General features: G+C 49.3%; 1 protein-coding gene across 2 annotated transcripts in view; it reads left to right on the top strand.

Annotated features, from left to right (window-relative positions):
- The first annotated feature begins 4,041 nt into the window (after nucleotides 1-4,041).
- Nucleotides 4,042-22,432, top strand: part of Cplx2 (complexin 2) — a 73,910-nt gene continuing 55,519 nt past the window's right edge. Inside the window, exons 1-2 of one of the 2 annotated variants that reach the window (XM_075969608.1) lie at nucleotides 4,042-4,248; nucleotides 13,260-13,339. The gene's annotated coding sequence lies outside the window, so the exon portion shown is untranslated. The other variant, XM_075969607.1, reaches the window with a different exon arrangement.

The following is a 22,432-nucleotide window of genomic DNA, read 5'->3' as shown; positions in this document are numbered from 1 at the left end:
GGGAGACACCTATTCCAGTCTGAATGCTGAGGGGTAATCTTCCTCTATGACTCCACACTGACAAGGAGAGATGCCCAAGGACTTTCAAGACACTGAATGGCAGGTGTGCTGCAAAGTAGCAGTGCTGACCCCAGCCGGTCCTGCAAGCCAGCCAATCCCAGAGCACACAGCACTTCCAGGAGGGGTGGAGCCAAGAGTGCCATCAGCACAGCAACCTCCCTTTTTAAACCATAAACTCAAACGATGCCATAGGATGTGATTGTCACATAACAGAGAACACCAGGACTAAAATCCAGGAGCCAAAAGATATAACACAGCAGAGAAGCCCAGGCCTGGCTGGGTACTGGTGCCAACATGCCTTTCTGTAGATGGCAGGGGAGAGGAGCTGTGATCATTCAGCGGCCATTTTGGAAAGCTGAATCCCAACCTCTCTGAGGAGTTCGAAGGCGGGAAGCAGTAGCTTGGTGCTTTCCAGAGTAGGCATTCTAAAGACCCGTGTGCCCCTTCTCATGTTCTGTCACTGGAAGTGGTTGCCTCTAACTCGATGCCCTGTGCACAGTTCTTCATTCCCTGCTGCTCTCTGGGCACCCGCATAGGCCCAGGTTTGCTGCCAGGTGTTATATAAACCAATTAAGAACCACAGGCATGGTACCCCATGGAGCGTCAGGCCCACATCACCTCAGAGTGACGTGCACAGCATCCAGAGAAAGTACTTTGCAAATCGCAGAGGACAACGCTGAAACTGTGGGGTGACCAAGGACAGGACAACAGCTGTCAAAGGTGGAGTCTTTGCCCATCAGTGGGTCTCCGCTGCCTCAGAGATGAAATCATGATGATGGAGTCCAAGCCTGTTCCAGCTTGACCACCTCCTTATAGCCTCTTCATGAGCACACAACTTGTAATATATAACCCCATACACATATAACAATCCCTTACTTGTCATAGCCAATCGCCCTTGAATATTCTGCCTCTGTCTGAAACACTAGCCCTTTGTGTCTGCTTGGAAACCCCTACTTAGTCCTTAAAAGTTCAATTTCAGCCTCTGTAACCATCCCCAAAGGTAGTGCCGCCCTCCCTTCACTGCCTGGCAGCACTCCCTACACCAGGTTTTCTCAATAGGAGTGAGGACATCCAATGCACAGCTTTTTTACGACCTAATCATCGTATCCAAATCCCTGCTCACCAGAAATTCAAATTCAGCAGCTCATAATGGTTAAGCTCTCAAGCTCTGAGTCAAATAAACTCAGGTTAAAGCCCATCCTGCTGCTCACCAGCTCCATGATTCCAATTTCCTTTGTAAAATGAGGAAGGGCAAGAAGGAATGACTAGCTGAGACACAGCACGCAAAATTCTCACCACAGTATGTCACATCTGGATAGCGCTCAACAGGTTCTAGCTGGTATTCACGTTTCATTTTCTCTTGATATGGGTGTCTGTCCATTGGTGTCTGTCCGATGGCGTCTGTCCGTTGGCGTCTGTCCATTTATACCACCTCACTCTTCTCCTGGTTGAAAGTCATTCTTGAGCTACAATCTGCTGTTCCGCCTGTGTCTCCTAGTGATGTGAAATCCTAGATGCGAAAAGTCATTCTTCACCTCTAGATCCCAACAGGGATTATGGCAGGAGCAATAGTACCGCCAGTTTACAAGATGTTTGACTTTGATCAAGTTAGTCTACTTCTGTTGCCCTCGATGGTTTGGGGTATAAAACAGGCAGAATAATGCCCTCTGGCTAAAGTTGTCATGTACATCAAGTGAGAGTGTTGGGTGGTAAGGACAAGGAAATGGTTTCTCCTGATGTTGCCCAGGCTGGGAAAGGGTTTGCTCAGGCCCTTGACTCTAACCATAGCCACATAGCCATGATTCCCTGTTGGTACTGACCATGTCTCTAGGCTCACGTACTAGAGACAGAATTCTCTTATAGGAGGCATTAGTGCATGATGGTTCTGTCCTCATAAGTAGATAAATGACTATTGTCACAGAGCTTGAGGTTCGGAGTTTCTCAAATCAGGTGACAGTGGGTGGCTTGGACAGTTTGTGAGGCCCCTGGCAGTGGGAACAGGAGCAATCTCTAATGAATGGTCTGGCTCTTTGGAGACCATTTCCTATGAAGAGAAACCTTGCTCAGCCTAGACACCGGGGGGGGGGGGGGGGGGGGCTTGGTCCTGCCTCACCGGGGTGATGTGACAGAATTCATTGACTTCCCATGGGAGGTCTTACCCTCTCCGAGGAGCAGATGGGGGGGGGGGTGAGTGGGAGGGAAGGGAAGGGGAACTAGGATTAGTATGTAAAAATAAATACATTTTTAAAAAGACAAAACATACAAAAAAGGTTTCTCTCTCTTTCTCCCCCCTCTCCTTCCTATCCCCTCCTTCCTCTCTCCCCCCCATTCCTCTTTCATTTCCTCGCTAGTGAGATAACATAATAAAAAGACCCTTGCCAACTCCTCTGCTTTGGGCTCTCCAGCCCTTGAACAATGTGCCAGTACATATCTGTTCATGATAAATTGCCCAGTCTGTGGCCTATCCCATTAAAGCATGACAAAATGGCCCAAGGCCCTCTCCCAGCCACGCCTTCCCTTTCTGAGGATGTCCGCTCTTTTCAAGCCCTCTCTGGTGACTTCTGGCCCGTCACCCACACATCAGGAAAAGGGGGCTGTGATGTGCAGACTAAGATCTATCCTGCTCAGAATGCAGACAACTGAGCACACAGCAGGCACAGATGGCTTGAGGTAGAGAGAAGACCAAGCCTGGTGGCCCACGCCTGCAATCCCAGCATTTAGGAGGTGGAGGTAGGAGGACAGCCAGCTGTGCTACATGGGACCCTGTCCCCCCAAAAAGAGCATATGGGAAGATTTTGTAGGTTGTATACAAATTCAATGCCATTTGATATGAGAGATCAATCCCCCATACATGACAAAGGATGACTGTGAAATTATTTCAGAGCAGAAACTACTAAATAATGGAAATTTGGCCCTCGTGAAGTACGCTCCAGAGTGAATGGGGAAAGCATGAGACCAGGGATGCTCCACCTTTTGATACTGAAATGTGATGGTGTTGCCTACAGAGGTGTTGGACACCCTTGGATTAAATACACAGCCACACAGCCTCCTTGAAGGAGTGGCATTTGAACATTGAAGCTAAAATCCAAATGACTAGAAGGATTCAGCCCAGTGAGTCAAGATAATGAGTGTGGCAAGCAAAGAAAGCAGCAACTTCTACTTTTGAAGCAGCTCAAGGTGGAAATTGAGGTCACTGTAAGGGGAGTTGGTGACTCAGAGAAGTGTTGGCGCTAAGGCTGCCAAGTGGGGCCTTGCAGGCTGCAATGGAAATATGGAAATCAAATGAGCAGTCACACGAACAAAGGTGAGTTCCTCAGAGCTATGCTTTGTATTTGTTCCCTGACATAGCAGTTATAATTGAACAACTATTGTGTGCTAGGTGCTGGGGATCCCGAGAAAAACATGGATCCAGTTTCTACAAGACTGGTAGCTTGGAGTGGAGATAAGCAATTATAATAAGGTGTGATGGGGCATCTGGTAGAGAGACTACAGGCCAACCCGAGGCACAAGAGACTTCAGTGACAGTGAGGACACCGTACTTTGAGGATTAAACCTAAGTAGTAAGATTTTCGTCAACAGGTTAAAAAGACTCAGGTGCAAAGGCCCTGGGGTAGTCCTCTGTTGCGGTGAGAACCCGGGAGGAGATTCTGCCCTTTGCTGCTGAATGATCTTAAATATCCTATCTTAAGAAAGATTTCCCGCTGATCTAGTGGGAGCTCACCAAGGCCAGCTGGACTGTGACTGAAAAAGCATGGGATAAAACCAGACTCTCTGAACATGGCGAACAATGAGGGCTGATGAGAAGCCAAGGACATTGGCACGGGGTTTTGACCCTACTTCGTGTTCTGACTTTGTGGGAGCCTAGCCAGTCTGGTTGTTCACCTTCCTAGACATGGACGGAGTGGGGTGGACCTTGGACTTTCCACAGGGCAGGGAAACCTGACTGCTCTATGGACTGGAGAGGGAGGGGGAGAGGAGTTTGGGGGAGGGGGAGAGGGGTGGGAGGAGGGGGAGGGAAAGGGGAGGCTGGGAGGAAGCGGATACTTTTTTTCCTTTTCTCAATAAAAAAAAAGAAATTAAAAGTTCAAATTGGAAAAAAAAAAAAGAAAGATTTCCCTAGGGGACGGTTAATGGCGTCCGGGAATGAGATGTCAGAGACAGAGCTGAGTGGAGTCTGCCATGGAACAGGTAAGTGTGAGGCATATGTTGGAGTTACTGGCCACAGAAATAGAAAGAGGTGGAAAGAGATTTCCAAGACGGGATATCCTAGCAACACCCGCTCCCCCCTCCGCCAGCCGCGTCCCCAAACTTCAAGGCAGAGCTGTGAGTCTAGGGAACTCCTCTGTCTCCCTCTTGCTTCCCAGCTGTTTTGTTTCCTTCTGCACTCGCCGTTGTCCCAGCAGCCAGCCCCCGCCTCCCTTCTCAGGAAGCTCGGGTCTCCCTGGGGTCTCAGCTGCCCTTGGGGGAGGCCTCTGAGCTGTGTGCCCTGCAGCTCGGCCATCTTTCGGGGCCACAGGAGAGGGGTTCTGCGCCCCCCGCGTGGCGCGCTAAGCTCGGCAGGAGGGAGCGTCTCGGCGGAGGAGTGAGGAGGACGGGAGGGAGAGGCGCGCTAGAGCCTCGGTCCCGGGCGCCCTGGTCGGCCGCGGAGGAACTGCTGCCTCCAACAGGTTCGTAGACCGCGCTCGTTCCGTGTCGCCAGCCGAGCGATCGGGGAGACCCTGGCCCAGGGCCCGCGCTGCCCCAGCCCTGCGCGGCGCCGCTCTGGCCGCTCCCTCCGCAGCGCTTTCCCCGCTCCCTTCAGCACCGCCCCGGGGACAGCTCCCGGCCTCGTCTGGGCTCAGCGAGCGCTGGGGACCCAGCGGCCCTGGGGCTCCGAGCGCTCGCACGGGCGCTCGCCCCGCCGCCCTCGCCAGCCGCTGCAGCCGCCGGCGACCCACAAAGCGCAGCGCCCGAGCCTGGGCGCCCCCGAGGCCGAAGGTTGCCCAGCCGGGGACTCCCATTCCTCCACCTGCTGCGGAGGGGGCCCCCTGGACCCGGGCCTAGTCACCGCCGCGGCCCCGGCCTGGGTCTGCAGTTACCGAGGCCTGGCGGGAGCAATGGCTGGGCTCAGCTAGGACTCGGAAAGAGGGTGGAGGGAACCGACACCGGGGAGGGGGGGGTTCCCGGCTCCAGCGGAGCGGGCTGGGCCTAGTGTGCCCTGGGAGAAAGGAGTGCGCCGCCCCCCTTTCCTGCAAATGCCCACCCCACCTCCGGGCGGCGGACTTGGGAGAGACCAACCCAGAAAGCCCGCGGCTGCCCGCTAAAACCGCTGGCTCCGGCTGTGCCCGGAGCATCCCTAGAAAGTGTGAAGCTGAGTTTCTGTCGGGGTGGGGGGAAGGAGGGGGAAAGGGGCTGAGAAACAACAAGGAAGCCGCAGGAAGGAGCCAGGCAGTTGCAGGCTCCTCTCCCTCTTGTCCAGGGCTCCACCCCCACCTAAAGAGAAATCCCAGCTTGGCAAGGAGGGAGGGAGGCAGAGGCGACCCCGGCAGCAGGTTGCAAACGCTGTTTTGCTCTGAGAGACGACAATTAGCGAGAAAAGAGGTTGAGGATGAGAAGCTGGGAGGTTCCCAGAGAGGGAAGCCAGCTCCTGGGCAGAAAACCAACCGTAGAAAAATCTCCTCTCCGGGGGTTGAAGCTGGGAGGGCCCTCGCATCACGTGATCCTCTAGTTCTCTGAAAGACTCTACCCGGCAGACAGAGCCTAAGGGGCAAAGGTGCCCCCTAAAGTCACTCAGCAACTGAGAAGTAGAATGGAGCCTAAAGCCTAGGCTCTTCAACTCCTGGAACCTTAAGGACTTAAGGAAAGAAGAACAGGTGGCCTTTATTCTGAACCCAGCCTCAGCTCTGTCACCTTGTAGCATACAGTAAAATAACCTCCCGAAAGCATCTTGGCTATTCAAGAAAAGGTGATAGCATTAACAGTACACACTATGTTGAGGTTTAATGTCACAGCTATGTAACGAGTTTAGTGAGGTGGGTGCCTGGCACATTAACACTGAAAAAAAAATAAACCTTGTAGCTATCATCATTACTATTATTCTGAAAAGTATTATTATTATTATCATCATACTATTATTTCTGAAAATATGTTCTGAGGAGGATGGAGAAGCCCCCCAAGGATGCCACAGGCCAGCAGAGGAAGCGAAAAATAAAATTAAAACACGACGTGAGAAGTACTCAGGCTAGTAAACAAGGCTGTGGGACTTGAGAGGCAGGACTGTTGGATTGTGGGAGAAAAGGGATCACAGACAGATGGAGCTGTGTATAAAGGCCTAGAGGTGTGAAATCACAGCCACCAGGGTAATGTCACCATGCCAGAAGGTCCTCAGGATGGGGACTGAGAACAGAGAACAGAAAGGCTGAGCCCAGGCCCCAAAGTGCCTTTCACGATAGAATGTTTCAAGAATATTTTTAATAGACAGGGGAAGGGAGAGGCTAGGGATGTGGCTCTATCATTAGGGCACCAGCCTGACATACACCAAGCCCTGGGTTCGATTCCCAGCACCACATAGACCTGGCATAGTGGCAGACAACTGTGATTCCAGATGGAGACAGGATGATTGGAAGTTCAAGGTTATCCTTGGCTAGAAGTGAATTCAAGACCAGTCTACACTACAGGAGACCCCAGAGAAGGAGGGAGCAGGGTAGGGGGATGAGACTGTCCAGCTTCAGTGGCTGGGCAATTTAATTTTCTCTATACCTATACTCACTCTCATCTCACACAAACACACACACACATAAGCACACACACATACACTGACTTTATTTTGGAAAAAACAATCCCAAGACATCATCTAAGACCTATTTTGTGCAGAGATATTTTCAACATCAATGACAACTTGTGTCACTCGGGTGCCGCACCGCCTCAGGTGTCGTTAGATCTTGACCTTCCTGCATCCACCATTGAGTGATGGAAGAGTGACTGAGGAATGGGGGCGTTCCTGTCCTCAGCAGGAAGTTTTGGGGAATAAGCCCCACTGTGGTTTAATAAGCCCTACGTGAGAAGGAGCTACTTTGGGAGGAGAGGGGAGATGACAGATTTTACCAAGCCAGAATTGTACGATGATGATATTCTAATGGCTACCAAGGCAGAGGCCATCAGCCACAATCCAGACAAACTGAGTCCTGTAAAGAAACAGTGAGCTTCCTTTCCAAGTGACCTTCATCATGAATGCGTACAGGCAGAAGGTATAGTGATCAGTAAGCCACATTCTTCCCCTGTCCTGAGAGCAGGGCCAGGATCTTTGAACTTATCATCCAGAGAGCTTTTCAGTTCACTGTTTCGCCTAGAAAATTTGGCCTTGGGGTTTTCTGGTAGGTATGACAGTTCCTTCCCCAGATCCTGAAAGTAGGGCAGAGAAGAGAATCTTCCTGGTTTCCAAGACGAAGGTCACGTGTGGTGGGTGATCTTTTAGACCTGACAGGCTGCCTTTTCATGGGCTTTAGGAGTGATTTTAAGGCTAGTGACACCAATCCTCTGGTCACCATGCTCGTCCCCCAGGTGACTCTTTGCTTCTTGTTAGCAAAGGGCTCCAAAGTTAGACACCCAGACTTCATCTCTGTGGAGTTCCGCAGTTTCGTTTAGTCCTGGTAGATGAACCCAGAAAGAGAAAGTCTCTTTCTCCATTTGGCCTGGATTTGGCCACACATCCCTCTGAACTCCTTTGATGTGCTCAATGAGTAAGCAGTGTTTGGCCCAGGCCCTGACAGAACTCAGCACTCTGTGTCTCTTTAGAGTTTAAAGTCTCTCCCGTGACTGGTGAGATGTAACAGCTGTGTTGAATGGGTGTGCTATGATTGGGCTCTGGTGTTCTGACTTAAAAGTTAGCATTTTCCCTTCTCAGGGAAGCCCCTGACCTGTGACATACTGTGAAAGATAATATCTCACAAGTTACCCAAAGTTAAAGGAAGACAAACAAAGAAACGGGCAAGGAGCTCTTAGCATCCCTAGTGAGGGAAGTCAGCAAAAGGCAGCCAATGAACTTGCCCCATGCCTGGGTGCAAGATTGCAGGCAGGAAAGCTAGTGGCAGACAGTGAGCGTGCACCTGTGAAGTTAGCCTGAATGAGCAGATCTGGTGACCAACCTTTCAGGGCCTAGCCGAATCACCACAGAGAGAGCCTCAGGGGGACTCTACTCTTCCTTCAAGACACTTAGTCACTGGCAGGCTCTTCTACATCAGACACTGCAGGTGCCAGTGACAGACAGAACCAGATACATCTGACACCTGCTTTCCTGGGGCTCACACCCTCAGAGTAGACACCATCATTAATAACAATCAAAGGTAAAGATAAAAAAACACCTAAACAGTTAGTATGGAAAATGGTGACGTGGAACCGAGGTCCAAACAACAAAGTCGTGTCCTATTGTGGGGAAAACACTCTGGAAAGAGCCAATGGCTAAATGTTAGCCTGGGCTGGTTGGGAACAGGTAGGAGGTCAGTGTGTCTGGAATTGAGTAAATACACAGAGAACTGGCCATAGACAGAGGCAGGGAAGGGAAGGGCAGGGCAGGGCAGGGCTAGACAGTGCAGAACCTTCCAAGCCATGGTCACAAGGTGGAGTTTTACCTAAAATTCATAAAAATGATAAAATCTGATTTTGCTTTTTAAACAAGCCTCTGGTGGCTGTGTGGAGACTGGGTGGCCCAGGTTGATGGGCTAGGAGCAAAGGAGAGAATAGGGATGAGATTACTCAGCACCCAGACAAAGAGACAAAGGCTGCATCACCCCATGGTGAGGGCCAGCCTGCGACAGTGGCAGACAGGGGAGCATGGCCTGGGATCTGGGCTGTCTAGCTCAGATTCCAGCCCTTCACTGAGAAGCTTTGTGAATTAGGAGCTGATATCTCCCCTTGTGGCCTCCACTTCCTCATTCTAGAGATGATGAATACATGTCCCTCCTTCAAGGGGATTCTGTAAAGACGAAACTGTGAGACACTCAGAGAGTCTAGCACTCAGAGAGTAAATGTGAGGGCTGGACGTTAGCTCGGTCATTAGGTGCTCACCTGGCAAGTGTGAGGACATGAGTTCGGATCCCCAGCACTCACCATAAAGCTAGGTGTGATTGTGCACACAAGTAATCCTAGTGTTGGGAAGGTGGAGACAGGAGGCTTCCTGGGCCTTCCTGACCAGCTATTCTAACCAAACCAGTGAGAACCCTGTCTCAAAAAAAAAAAAAGGCAGGAACCTGATATTGACCTCTGGTGCACATGTATACACACACACACACACACACACACACACACGCGCGCGCGCGCGCGCACATACACACAGAGGCATGTGAACACACACAAACACACATACCTACACCGCACATGCAAAATAAATAAAAACAAAAAAGAAAGAGCAGCGTGGGTACTTCTAAATAAAAGGGAACAAACGAGAGAATGGGTGAACAAGATGCTGTGAGGGACCTACAGTCACAGGCTAGGGACGCCTGTCATGCTCTGTATTCAGTGGGGACCATCAGAGCATTCTAAGAGGAGACCTAGCAGTGGAGGACAACAAAAGCCCAAGGCCCAGAGAGGGAAGGGAACTAACCCACAATCACACAGCCGGTTACCAGCAGGACTCTGCTGTCTGTCTCCCACGTGTCTGTAGGATGGCAATGGCGGGTTATGTTTTGTTCCCCAGTGACATCCTCAGAGCCTATAAGAATGCCTAGTATGTTCTCAGCCAATATTTATATAATACTTTGCTGAGTCAGTAACCAAGTGGGAGAGGACACATCAGAAACCTCAAAGCCTTGAGGAGATTCAGCATTTAAGGAGGCGAGGAAACAGCTCTCCTTAAAACAGATCAAACAGCTAGAGAGGTTTGTCTTGAGGGGGTTCTCAAGCCCCTCGAGCCCCAGGTTCTCGGGTGATGAAAGACACCGAGGTGTACACTTCCCTAGCTGCCCTCTCGAGCCCCGACAAGCAACCCTTCATAGGGTTCAGAAGTTAATCTTGGTAACGTGCCTACAAGACGAGACCGGTTGCTTGGATGTTCCGTGTGGTAATTGCCATGCAGAGAAAATGCATTTCTCCATTTGTGAGAGGCAGGCCTTTGTGTTCCACAAAAACCCAGCCATTAGAATTCCTGTGGCTGACTCGTTGGCAAGTTGTGACAGCCAGGCAAGCAAGCAGGGTCTTTCAGTTCAAGCAGCAGATGGCTGGAGGAGACCAGCGCCAGCTCTTGCTGCTGAACGCCTACTCAGAGCAGGGTGAGGGGCCAGGCACTTCTCCGACATCAGAGAAGTCCATCCCATCATCTCTTAGCTGGGCCACGCAGCCAGTCCCATCTTTCTCTAAGCTTCAGCTTCACGATCCAGAAAGTAGGGACTGACTGATGGGATCCCCGGGGTCATGCTGGCTTTGGCAGGCCACATGCAAGTGTGTCTTCAATGCTGTCAATAACCCTGTGTGGTAAGTATTATCCTCCTGTTTCCCAAATGTGCAGACAGACACGGAAGTGTCTCCCTGAGCCATCCTTGGGGCAGAACAAGGATCTGGCCTTCACAAAGCTCAAGTCTAATGGGGAGAAAGAAAACGAACACTTTAAATCATTTTGCCAGGTTCTCTAAGTTCTAAGAGGTAAGGAAGGGATGTGTAACAGAAAGTGGGTCTGTTTAATAAAACATCTACCTTTTCAAGAAAAAAAAAAGAAGCTGGCCACAGGAAGCATGCAGACATAAGAAGCAGAAAGGGCAGATGCCCTGGGACAGCAAGGTCACAGGATGGAAAAGGAGTAAATAGAGGGGAAACTGGCAAAGAGTGGGGGCCTCCCACAGCCTGGCAAGACACTCTCAAGCGCCCACCTTCCTCCACTCAAATCCAGTGCTCTCAGTCTTCCAGAGGCACAGATCTGGGGCCCACCAAGGGTTCTCTATCTCCCTTGGCTGTTCTGAGGCCCCACACACATGGGCCCTACGGATCTTGCACCAAGCCAAGCCACACGATTCCAAGTTTCCTTATGGACCATACTGCCTCCATGATTTTGCAGATGGTGTTTCTCCCCATCCCACTGCCCTCTCGGTCTGTCTAAGTTTCAGGCCTCAGTTCCTCTTCTCAGGGAAACCCCTGCTATTCCTGGAGAGAAGTACCCTCGACGAGCCTGCATTAGAGTGGAATTCACACTGTGTTTCCGTCGACTGCTTTCTGGGCAGCTGTCTGCATCTCACTTCTAGAGATGGGCACGGGTCCTGAGCTTCAACTATGGGCCAAGTCCTTATTGAGCCTCTTTGCCATGCTCTGTAGAAGGAGTCTGTGACACTGGACTGGCCAGGTAGTGAGATGTTGAAGACAGGGTGCTGAAACTGAGAGCCTCCCTGTGCAGTTAGGATAGCTCGCTGTGGACCCGTCTGCAGCCAAGCTGAGAGTTGATGCTTTGGACTCCCACAAGCCCTAAGATGAAAGTTATCCTGACCTGCTCTCTGCCTACTCTCTAATTCACTCCAGTTGACTAAGAACCTACTATGTGCCAGCACCTACTATGTGCCAGCACCTACTATGTGCCAACACCTAAAGTACTAGCTGTTTGGGACTCGGCAGAAGGCTGACACCAAGTAGTTAACTGTACCACCCGTTTTTCTTCGTTGACTTCTTAAAGTTCAGGTACTTAATCCTGTATCCAGGTGGCCCAGACGAAGACACACAAATTACTGTTTGCACTTAGATGCTGTTGCTGGGCAGAATACAGTCCCTCCACCCATCTGTTCCCTGAAACACACACACACACACACAGCTCCACCTCCCCACCCCAGCCAATCAGAAAACAGTAACTTGGCCATGGTTCCAATCCAGTTGCTGATTTTCTCTGAAAGTAGGGATCACATTTGTCCCTTTTACGGCTGTGCCACCGCATCCGAACATGGTCTGGCCCTCTCACTCAGTCACACAATTCCTTCTCAGGCACTCATTCATCAGACACCTACCAAAGTCCTGCTCAGTCCTGGACTCGTTCATCAGACACCTACCAAAGTCCTGCACAGTCCTGGACTCGGGGGTGGGGGGGAGCCTGAAGGAGGTCCTTTTCCAACAGTGGGCTTCACGGCTAGAGCTGTGTGTGGTGAAACAGGATCACACAAGATGGGGGGTCAGATGGATGCCTCGTCCAAAGTGGACCTGAAGACTGCTGGTGACAAAGGACCTCAAGTCACCGCTGTGGGACTCCCTATTTCACCACTTAGTGCCTCTGTGAGCCAGGCAGCCCTTCATCCTTCTGAACCTCAGTCCCCATGGTGATAAATGACAGATCTGTCTGCTCCTGGAGCACTGGGAGAGAGACTGTTATTGGAAAGAAGACAGGGAGAGACTCCAGGAGGAAGTAACAAGCTATACTGGGAGGAAGTGGGTAAGCAGGCATTGAAGGCCTCTCCACAGCCTACAGCCAGTGCTCATCCAAAAAGGGCCACCTCCCAGGCCCTGAAATCAGCAGCTGGGGTGGACAAGTACAAGAGTTATGGTTTGGGGTCCCAGCTCCATGGGTACTTCTATGTACACTTGACTGCCACATCAACTGCCTTCCTGCCTCTGTTCTCCGAAACTGACCTTTCTAATCCTCGGTGTGCAAAGACAGCTCCACCAGACCATGAGAGTAGGCTCAGTCAACAAACACTGGCGGGGCACTGACCTTGGCAGACCTTGTGGAAGGTCTGGAAACAGACACAGAGGTGCTACCTCCTGCCTCCTACAACAGGATTGGTACCCCAAGGCTAAAGTGAGGGAAGAAAGTAGGATTTGAGGGGCTCATGTTCTATGTGTCTTCATAACCAAGATCCAGTTTACATGAATTGGCACTGCCAAAGCCCCATAATACGTGAGAGGGAGCAGAGGGTCAGGGATATGCAACGAATATCCCCAAGGCCAGAATTGGAAACTAGACATGACTGTCAATAAAATGTGTCTGTTGACACCAATCAGACACTGGTGGCACCAGACAAGTGTTTTGTGAGCCAGTAAATAAGATGGGTGACGGCCAGCAGATTAGGGGAGAGGAGCCAGGAGTTGGATCTGATGCCAGGCAGAGCCCCATCCCACCCAGCTCTTTGCTAGAACCGAAAGAAGCAGCAACGGCCTTGGCAGGAGATGGCAGTGACTGAGGACGCTAGGGTCTCACTGTTCACTTAGGAAGCCCCACCCCTGGCTACACTCTCAGTTCCAAATCCTCTCTCCTTCTCTAGGAAGCTGAACATCTCTGACATGCCATCGACCCTGCTTGGTGCGTGAGGCCCCTGCATCCCAGTTCATACAGGAATCACAGGTAAGAGAGCTGCCCAAGGTCATAGCCATGGGTGGCATTCAGGGAGCCTCTTGCCTGGGATTAAGATGAAGGGAGTCGTTCTTCCATTTCCAAGTTGGAGTGAGATGGGTCGGCTGGGGGTGGTGCAATGGCTTAGGCTGCATCATTGGCACAATATTTTATCCAGAGCTATCTCTTAAAGCCCAAGGTGAGCATTCCCATCCCTGCTTCCAGAGGAGAAAACTGAAGCTCAGAGGCTAGCCCAGTGTACAGACCAGAGCTATCCCAGTGTACAGGCCAGGGCTATCCCAGTGTACAGGCCAGGGCTAGCCCAGAGTACAGGCCAGGGCTAGCCTAGTATACAGGCCAGGCAGAGGGAGAAGGCTGAATCCCCATCCACTCTCCTTGGCTGGAGCCATGCACACAGGAGGACTTGGTTAGTGCTTAACAAGTGAATGAACAAACTGATGATTCATCTGTGACAAGATAGGGACGCTGGGCCAGGACCTGGCTCTCCTGTCACCTCCAGCTCCTTGCTCTTTCCACTAAAATATAGCATGTCTCCCCTCTACTATTCCATCTGCGTATCTCAGTAATGTGTCCATCGCGCGATTCCACAAATACAGAAGGACCATGGATGGAACAATCGGCCTCAGCTCTCTTGGAGGTTAGCACGCCTAGCCTGATCAGCCCCACCCCCAGCATCCTTCCATCCACATCATCTCTTCCAAGCCACAGTGTGCATAATTGTAAACTTGTTTCTTTAAATAAACAGTCTTGAGTTTCCTAGCAAATAGTCCTCTAAGAGGAGGAACGTCTCCAGGCCACCTCATATTTAGCATACAGTGATCCACATATTTGTACAGAGAGAGGGTGTGTGGATACAGAGATCGTGCAAATGCTATAGATACCGTGGCTCATCCAGATGGGAGCTATTTACGATGCTGAGTCATCCACAGGCAATGCCACTGAGGAATCCCTGGCTGGGCTCTGAGCCCCAGCACCACAGACCTCCTGGCTTTCTGCCTGATAGTCACAGGGGAGGGGAGAAGGGGAGAAGACAGGGGGACGGAGAGAAGAAATCCCAGCAGGTGGGTGTTTGGGTTATAAGAAATGAAAACTTTCTCATTAGTATTTCCTGTTTCAAACTAGTGTCCTCCACCCAGGGTGTTCCACTTTCCCAGGCCGTCAGAGCCAACACGTCAATGTATAGGAAAGAAAACTGAGACCCAAGAGGGTGAGGGACCTGCCCAGTATCCCACAGAGTCAGTGGCAGAACCAATGTCACCTCCACCTTTGTGGCCACAGTGTGGAGGTCTTTCTGCTCCCTGGTCACCTTCTGCAGCTCCCTGAGGAGCAATCCCTGCATCGTGAAGACTTCTCACACTGCCCTCCTTAGATCCTCTAAGAATGAACAGAATCCGGCTTCTCTGGGCTGCCCCGTGTTTGGACCAGGGCTCACACACACTGTGTGCTCAACACCTATAGCCAAACCTAACTCAACAGCAATTCCTGGGGAACCCTAGTTCTCGGTTTGAAAAAGCACCCGTTACCCCCACCCTCCCTCTTGTCTCTAAGCCAGTTCTCTATCCATATAAAAATAGGCTTCCTCCCACTTGCCACCCACTTCTGCCCAATTCTATAATGAATCAATTTTATTAATAGGCTTTGGGATAGAAAGTTAACAAAGGTTTTTTGTGAAAGTCACCATTTATCTCCCTACATAGTTCACTCCTCAAAGAATTCTAATAAAGTAGTCGGGTGGGATTCGGCCCCTCCATAAGACATCCATTAATCCTCTCTCTCCCTCCGTGGAGAATGTGCTTCTGTGAGCCTTGGTGACTACAGTCTATTCGGTTGTTCTAACAGGCAGCAGAGAGAGAGGCGGGGAGCGTGGCTTTGGCGTCAGGGCTGAGTTACATTCTAGCCGGTCACTTAAATGCCTCTAGATTTATATTGATTATGCAGAGACCTGGACAATTTAATTGTCACAGGATATTAAATGTGGTGATGTCTGTGTGGTGCTGAGCACATCTGTACTAAGTGTTTAGTGAAGGCTTTGAGTAAATAAGCAAGCAACTGAACGATGAAGAAAAGACTCAAGACCCCTACACAGCAGACCGTAAAAAGGGGAGGGGCCAGCCAGCTCTGCCATCTGAGGTGCTCAGCTCAGTACTCCAGGAGGTGGTTTGAGAAGGGTGATAGTAACTGTGACAGAGCCCCTGCCTGCTACATCAGAGATGACAGACTGTTTAGGCTCAGGGTTATAGAGATTTCAGTCCCCTGGGGTGGTGGGAGCTGGCCGTCTGCAGCATCAGGTGTGTGAGGTGGCAGCTGCTCACAGTGAAGACTAAGGCACACATAGGGACGCTCCACCAGGCGGACTCCACCTTCTAAAGGCTCTGCAGCTGACAACCAGCATTCAAACCACGACAGCAAACCTTTGGGAGGAAGCCATAGGCAGAGGTTCCCCACTCCAGCCTTTCGTGCATGGGAAATGTTTTTGCTCAGGGAAGTTTTGAGACTGGAATCTTGATTCAAAGCAGAAACGTTTCTGGAGAGTCGGGAATGCATCTTGTTCATTGCTGGACTCTCATTCCCTGATGACGACCTGGCTTAGTATGAGCAAGCAGCAGTGCACAGTGACTCGGGCTGGTGATGCCTGACTTGGTTTGACTTGAGCTGAGTTATCAAAGTGACATGGGAAGTTTTGAACTTAGTAACATACATGGGTCCACCAAGACAAACCTTTCCAGAACTTGGGCTCAGCCTTAGCTAAGACCTGGCCTTATAGCACAAGGGATACCCCCAAAGATGATGCACTGAGGACATTTCAGGGCATCTCAGAGAAGACAGGGCCATATTTAGGACTAAGGAAATGAGTAGTTGTGTCGATATGGTCCAGGAGTACAGTAAGGTAGATTATCATTTAGAAACGTTTAAAATTGTTGGAATTTGTTCAGATCTGCTCATTTTTTAAGGCACTAAGTTCCTCTATTTCTGGGCAAAGAGGAGCTTCACAGGGTTCCCAACCTCGAAGTTAGGTGGTCAGACAAACTCTGCCATGAGAAGAGAAAGCAGGCCGAGGTCGGGAGCTAGGCGATGACTGGGATACTTGGAAATGGCCCTCACTGGGAAGCAAATGTGGGGTCTGAGTGAGTATAGCTCTAATTCCAGAGGAAGTCAGATACTGCTGAGAGGACCAGTGTCTCAGGATCAGAGTGGGGATGGACATTGACCTCTGACATCACTGTAGAAGGCACCCAGCATGCCTGGGGCACTTTGGCTGGCTCTGTCTCAGTCACTACCCAGGATGCAACCAGAGTCCTGAGGAACAGAGGAACCTGGAGAGCAAATGATTGGGTGAACAGGGGATGCTCATGGCTGTACTCTGTCGCCAACACCAGTGAGACCTCATAAAAGGAAAATCTCCTAGTTTCCCCCTCTGTGCCTTCTAAAACACTGGATATGGTTGCATCAGCGGGTGATGGATGAGCAATGAGGCCAGAGCCAGGCTTAGAAAGCCAACGGAATGTTTCAAGATGGTAAGACGGAGAATTTCAAAATGATCAAGGTGGCCAAAGTCTAAAAGCAGAGAGGCCCAACCAGGAAGAACAGCACAGACCCACAACTCACCCCTCAGGAGTCTACAGAGAAAGTTGAACTAAACAGAGCCAAGGGACAGTAACAAACTGTGGGTTTGACACGATGTCTCTATGAGTTCCAGGCTTCTGAGAAAGGGTCTCACGAGACATTAATAGGATGACTTTGTGGAAGGGAAGTCCCCCCCACCACACACACACACACACACACACACACACACACACACACACACACACACCCTGGATTCCTTAGCCCATTTTAATCATATACAAAAAAATATCTCTGCTTTCATTTGTTTTCTATACTGGACTCCCAAGTAAAGTTTTATTCTTAAAAGGGTCTTTGGGTTTAAAATACATTTATTTGACAAGCAATGGAGTTGAAAAGGCCCAAGCACCCAGAGGTAGACGGTTGGATTCAAATCCAGCTCCATCCCTCCACACTGCTGGGACTTCAGGAAGGACTGTTCTGGTCTGTAAAGCATCCTCCCAGGGGTATGTGCCCCTTTAGCTGAGATGCTGCTGAATTCCCCAAAGACTTGCACACACAAGATCGATGCCGTGTAAGATGACTTTAGGTGGTACACAGATGCATATCTGTTATTTTAGCAGCTCGTAATCAGCACACATGAGAAATATGGAAGCCATATATCAAACTCTGATTTATGGAAATAATATAGCATTTTCTTGGAAGATAAATTTGTGCATTTTTAAGAAGACAAATCAGTGTAAAGAGACCTGCCAAGCAAATGAATAGTACTTGGAAAGCAGAAATCACAGAGTGGGGGCATAAATAAAACAGGGGTGGGTGATCTGAAATTATCCATGTAAAACATCAACCATAGTGTCTGTTGCTTAGGAAGCACTCAAAACTTTGAGTTCTTATTTCTATTTTTCTACTCTAACTTTTGTTTGTATGTGGACCTAGCGTCAAGCTCATTCACTGAGGCAAAGCAGGTGTCCATCCCTAGGTTAAAGAAAGAACCGTATTCAAAACAGAAGGTCAGTTGTGATGTCTCATGCTGGTAGAACATGATAAAGAAGCAGAGACAAGAGGAACATGAGTTTGAGGTTAGCCTCGGCTACATCTTTAGAGCCAGTGAGATGGCCCAGTGAGGGGAGATCCTTGCCGCCATACCTAACAACCTGAGTTCAATCTCCAAAACCTACGTGGTAGAGAGAGAGACCCAACACCCAAAAGTTGTCCCTCTGACATCTACAGGAACACACAAACAAACAATAAATCAATAAACAAATACATGAGCAAATAAATCAATGCAATTCTTTAAAATATGGACAGTGCCTGAGGAACAACACCAAAGTTGTCCTCTGGCACACACATGCATGCACGCACACACACACACACACACATACACACACGCATGCACAAATAGCACTTGGAATCTTGAGTCATAATATGTCCCTGGGCTATCGGTGTGCTGTATGAGCCTGTCTCCAGCAATGCCGGACAGTGGCAGGGAGCCCAACTCCCAGTCAGTCACCCGGTGACAAAGGGAGACACAGCACTCCAGCATGTACTGTGCTGCTAAGCTTGGGCATTCCGCAAAGGTATTTAACTGTGTTTCTACTTACAACATTTCCGATTTACAGTAAGGTTATCAGGATGTGACCCCATCGTAAATCAAGAAGGGCCTATACTGGATTCTTGCTTATATAATAGATCTCCTGTTCCCTTTTTAAAAGCATATCCACTTAAGATGAGATGTTGAAATGTGCAAACTGTAGAGCACCACAAGCAAAATGTACAGGAGTAAAAAAGATGAAGATAGCCCTTGACTAAGGAAGAACTAATGGAGCAGGAACGTTGGAGGGCCCCTCAACTTAAAGCCCATGCTAGCCCATCTGTAGGGGTATCTCTCACTACCATATCTCCAACCTTCAAGGTAATGTATCCTGGAGGGGGTAATGCAGGCTCCTGAGAAGGAGGAACATTGCCAAGGAAGTGACCGAGGGTTTCCTGATTGCGGCAGAGGTGTAAGAACCAGGACAGCAGCTTGGTCAAAAGTCAATAAGACCTAGGCCGTGGCTAGAAGTCAGGTCTGGAACAGATCTCAGGCCTCTGGTATTTAGCTAGGCTAATCTTTCTCTCTCTCTCTCTCTCTCTCTCTCTCTCTCTCTCTCTCTCTCTCTCTCTCTGATTTTTTTAATTGATTTTATTGAGCTATACATTTATCTCTGCTCCCCTTCCTTCCTTTCCCCTCCCCTTCAACCCTCTCCCATGGTCTCCACGCTCCTAATTTACTCAGGAGATCTTGTCTTTTCCTACTTTCCATGTAGATTAGATCCATGTATGTCTCTCTTAGAGTCCTCATTGTTGTCTAAGTTTCTCTGGGATTGTGAATTGTAGGCTGGTTTTCTTTGTTTTATGTCTAAAAGCCACTTATGAATGAGTACATATGATATTTGTCTTTCTGGGTCTGGGTTAGCTCACTCAGTATGATGTTTTCTAGATTCATCCATTTGTAGCAAGGCTAATCTTTTTTTTTAAAAAAAAATGATTGGATGGTTCCACCAGGAGGGAATTGAGGATCCAGAAGAGGTAACCTGGGCCAGCTTAGCATTCTGAAGAACCAGATGGAAACCCAAACTGTTCACATCAGCACTTGAAGGGTCATAAGTGAGTTCAGCTATGTTGATAACAGCATCTAATGCAAGGTTTACTGGTCTCCATAAAGGAGGTTCTAGGTGTCATCAGCTACCCAGAGACTCAGAGGGTCTGGAAGAGGAGCTGAGATGGCAATTTTGAGGCCTCCTATGGGATGCATCAATTGCAGCTGAACTTGAGATTCACAGTCCCAGTGGGCCTGGCTCTGTGCACACTGGGCCAAGAGAAAGTGTGAAAGCTAGCACACACAACATGCAGGCCTGTAGCCGAGAAAGAGCTGAGGTCAAAGGAAAAAAGGAGCCATTCTAGGAAGCCCAAACCCTTAGGGTCCCTTCTGAAGAGCCAAGGGACCCCCCAGCAATGTGATTCCTTCAGCCTGACTTGTGGGGACAGTCTCTGGGGCCTCCTTTCTCTCACTATGGCTGGACCAAGGTCAGCACCTCAATCAGGAGTCAGAGCATAGGCTCCTAACCCACCCCAGGCTTCTAGAATCTTCTAGATTAAAGCTCTAGGGAAGATAACGAGGCTAAACCAGTGGCCCTTGGCCTCACTGAAGTCTAAGATACATAGGACTGAAGAAATCTAAATGGCATGTCCAACCTTTTAACGATGCGAAAATGGTGTCATACGCAAAGCTGACAATCGAGAGCCAGGAAAGCAAGTTACAAAAAGAAAGGGAGGGGGCAAAGACTCAGATGTTTTAGGTAAATTTGAAATTTTGTATTGAGCTACAGGTCACAGGTAGGACACACCCCCGAAGAGGAGATACTGACTGGGGTACTCTGCTGTCTGCAGGGCAATCAGAGGACAGCATGCTCCCCAGGGAGCTGTAGCAACATGGTTATGTGGATCTGACTATATGACAGTCACTGCCAGCTCAAGTAATTGTCAACACACAGGCACATGGGCCTAGCTTTGTTTGTTCCCTGTTTAGTCCTTTTGTAATATTTATTTTAAAGTAAAATGTCAAATCCAGACTTCTGCAGGAACAGGCTCCTACCTATCACCAGTTAACAAAAGATATCAATATCATGCTGACCGAACAATATATACCAGTTGGTCAATGCTGAATCCACTTCTGTTTGCGACTGTAATTCAGCTGAAATGCCGCTTCCTGGAGAAAAATCTCCTGTGGCCTCCCCCTCCTTCTGCCCTGACACCCTTCTTCGGACATCCATAGGCCCCTTTCCCCTCCTGGCATGATACTAAACCTCACTGTTCTAAACACTTAGTGGTTCTTGTCTGCTGCTCTTGGGTTACAAGCTCTGAGGAATCACTATGCTAGAAGCCAGTCCCCACACCTCCCACACAGTACTATGGCAGTGGTAGAGGAGGGGCTGCTGGGAAAGATAGCCAAATCACACTGTGATGACCAATAAAGACTGAACTCTGTGTGGCTTGACACATTAACGGTCATTTCTCTCTTACGTGATGTCACCTGTAGAAAGAGGAGAGCGTCCTTCCCAGCAGTGACTCTGGGAGACAGACCGGCTTTGTCGTTATACAGCAGGGGAGGAGAGGGTGAGGACCACCTGGTCTTAAACACCTCAGCCTGGAAGTCATAGCCACTGGTCCTCTTCTCGGCCATTGGCCAGTAGCCTCAGTAACTGCCTCCCTTTCAGAGATGGAGAAATTAGTGAGAGCATATATTCCCTGAGCCTGTGTCCTCTACAGCAAGGATCATGACCTGCAGCCAGTATCCAGGAACGGGCTCTTCATAGCGTGTGTGTGGAAGCATTCCTTCCTTTGCACATTCAATGTGGGCAGGAAGAGCGGGGAGAAAAACACGTGAAGCCCATTAGATTGTGCATCTAACAGGCTCGTGCATTCTAAGGACTCTACTAATATCATTTCTCTTCCTTTTCTCCATTGAGTCTGGAGATAGCGAGACTAGTGTCCCACCAGCAACTCCCAGCTGCTGCCACTCACTCGCATACCTCCGATGACTGTCATAACTTCCCATGCCCCCTCCAGTATCCTGCTCTGTGTTGGACCACTCCCATAATTTGCATCACGAGAGGACCTAGTGTCCCAAGGGAGTAAGGCTTAAGGAAAGGGATCTGCCTCGTCCCCTGACCAATCACCACTTTGGCCTCCAGAAGTTGTCCTCTTGAGCTAAGTGTGGTGAAGATGGAGGTGGTGGGAACAGAGGTCTGTGTGCCCATTTGTGCTTCATCAACAAAAGAAAAGGAAAAGAGAGAAAGAAATCCATTCTGTGGGACACTGGGTGTAAATATGTAAATTAGGGTCATTTAGCCTAGAGAATAGACGTCTCTAGAACAGCAGTTCTCAACCTGCAGGTCACAATCCCTTAGGGTTTAAATGATCCTTCCACAGGGGTCACCTAAGATCATCGGAAAACATAGGTATTTACATTACAATTCATAACAGTAGCAAAATTACAGTTATGAAGTAGCAACAAAAATACTTTTATGGTTGGGGGTCAGCACAACATGAGGAAGTGAATTAAAGGGTCGCAGCATTAGGAAGGCTGAGAACCACTGCTCTAGAAAGTGTGTCACCAGACAACAAAGAAAGGTCTACTTACCTCAAGTGATGTGCTCCCTAGTAGAGCAAACAGGAGCCTAAATAGTAACAGTTTCCTAAACCAGGTCTAGTGGCATACACCCTTAATCCACTACTCAGGAAGCAGAGGTAGACAAATCTCTGTGAGTTCAAGGCTATCTTGGCCTACATAGAAAGTTCCAGGACAGCCACTTTGTTGTTGTTTCTCTTAAGGAAAAAATACTTTATTGTTAATATCCTTTACTTTTAAAAAATACATGTGATTATATTAGAATCTCAAAAAATAAGAAATAATTTTTAATTTTTTTTATTGATTTTATCGAGCTATACATTTTCCTCTGCTCCCCTCCATTCCTTTCC

Source organism: Microtus pennsylvanicus, chromosome 4, assembly GCF_037038515.1.
Source record: "Microtus pennsylvanicus isolate mMicPen1 chromosome 4, mMicPen1.hap1, whole genome shotgun sequence".
Taxonomy (NCBI): domain Eukaryota; kingdom Metazoa; phylum Chordata; class Mammalia; order Rodentia; family Cricetidae; genus Microtus; species Microtus pennsylvanicus.
This window is presented reverse-complemented; position numbering and strand designations above follow the sequence as displayed.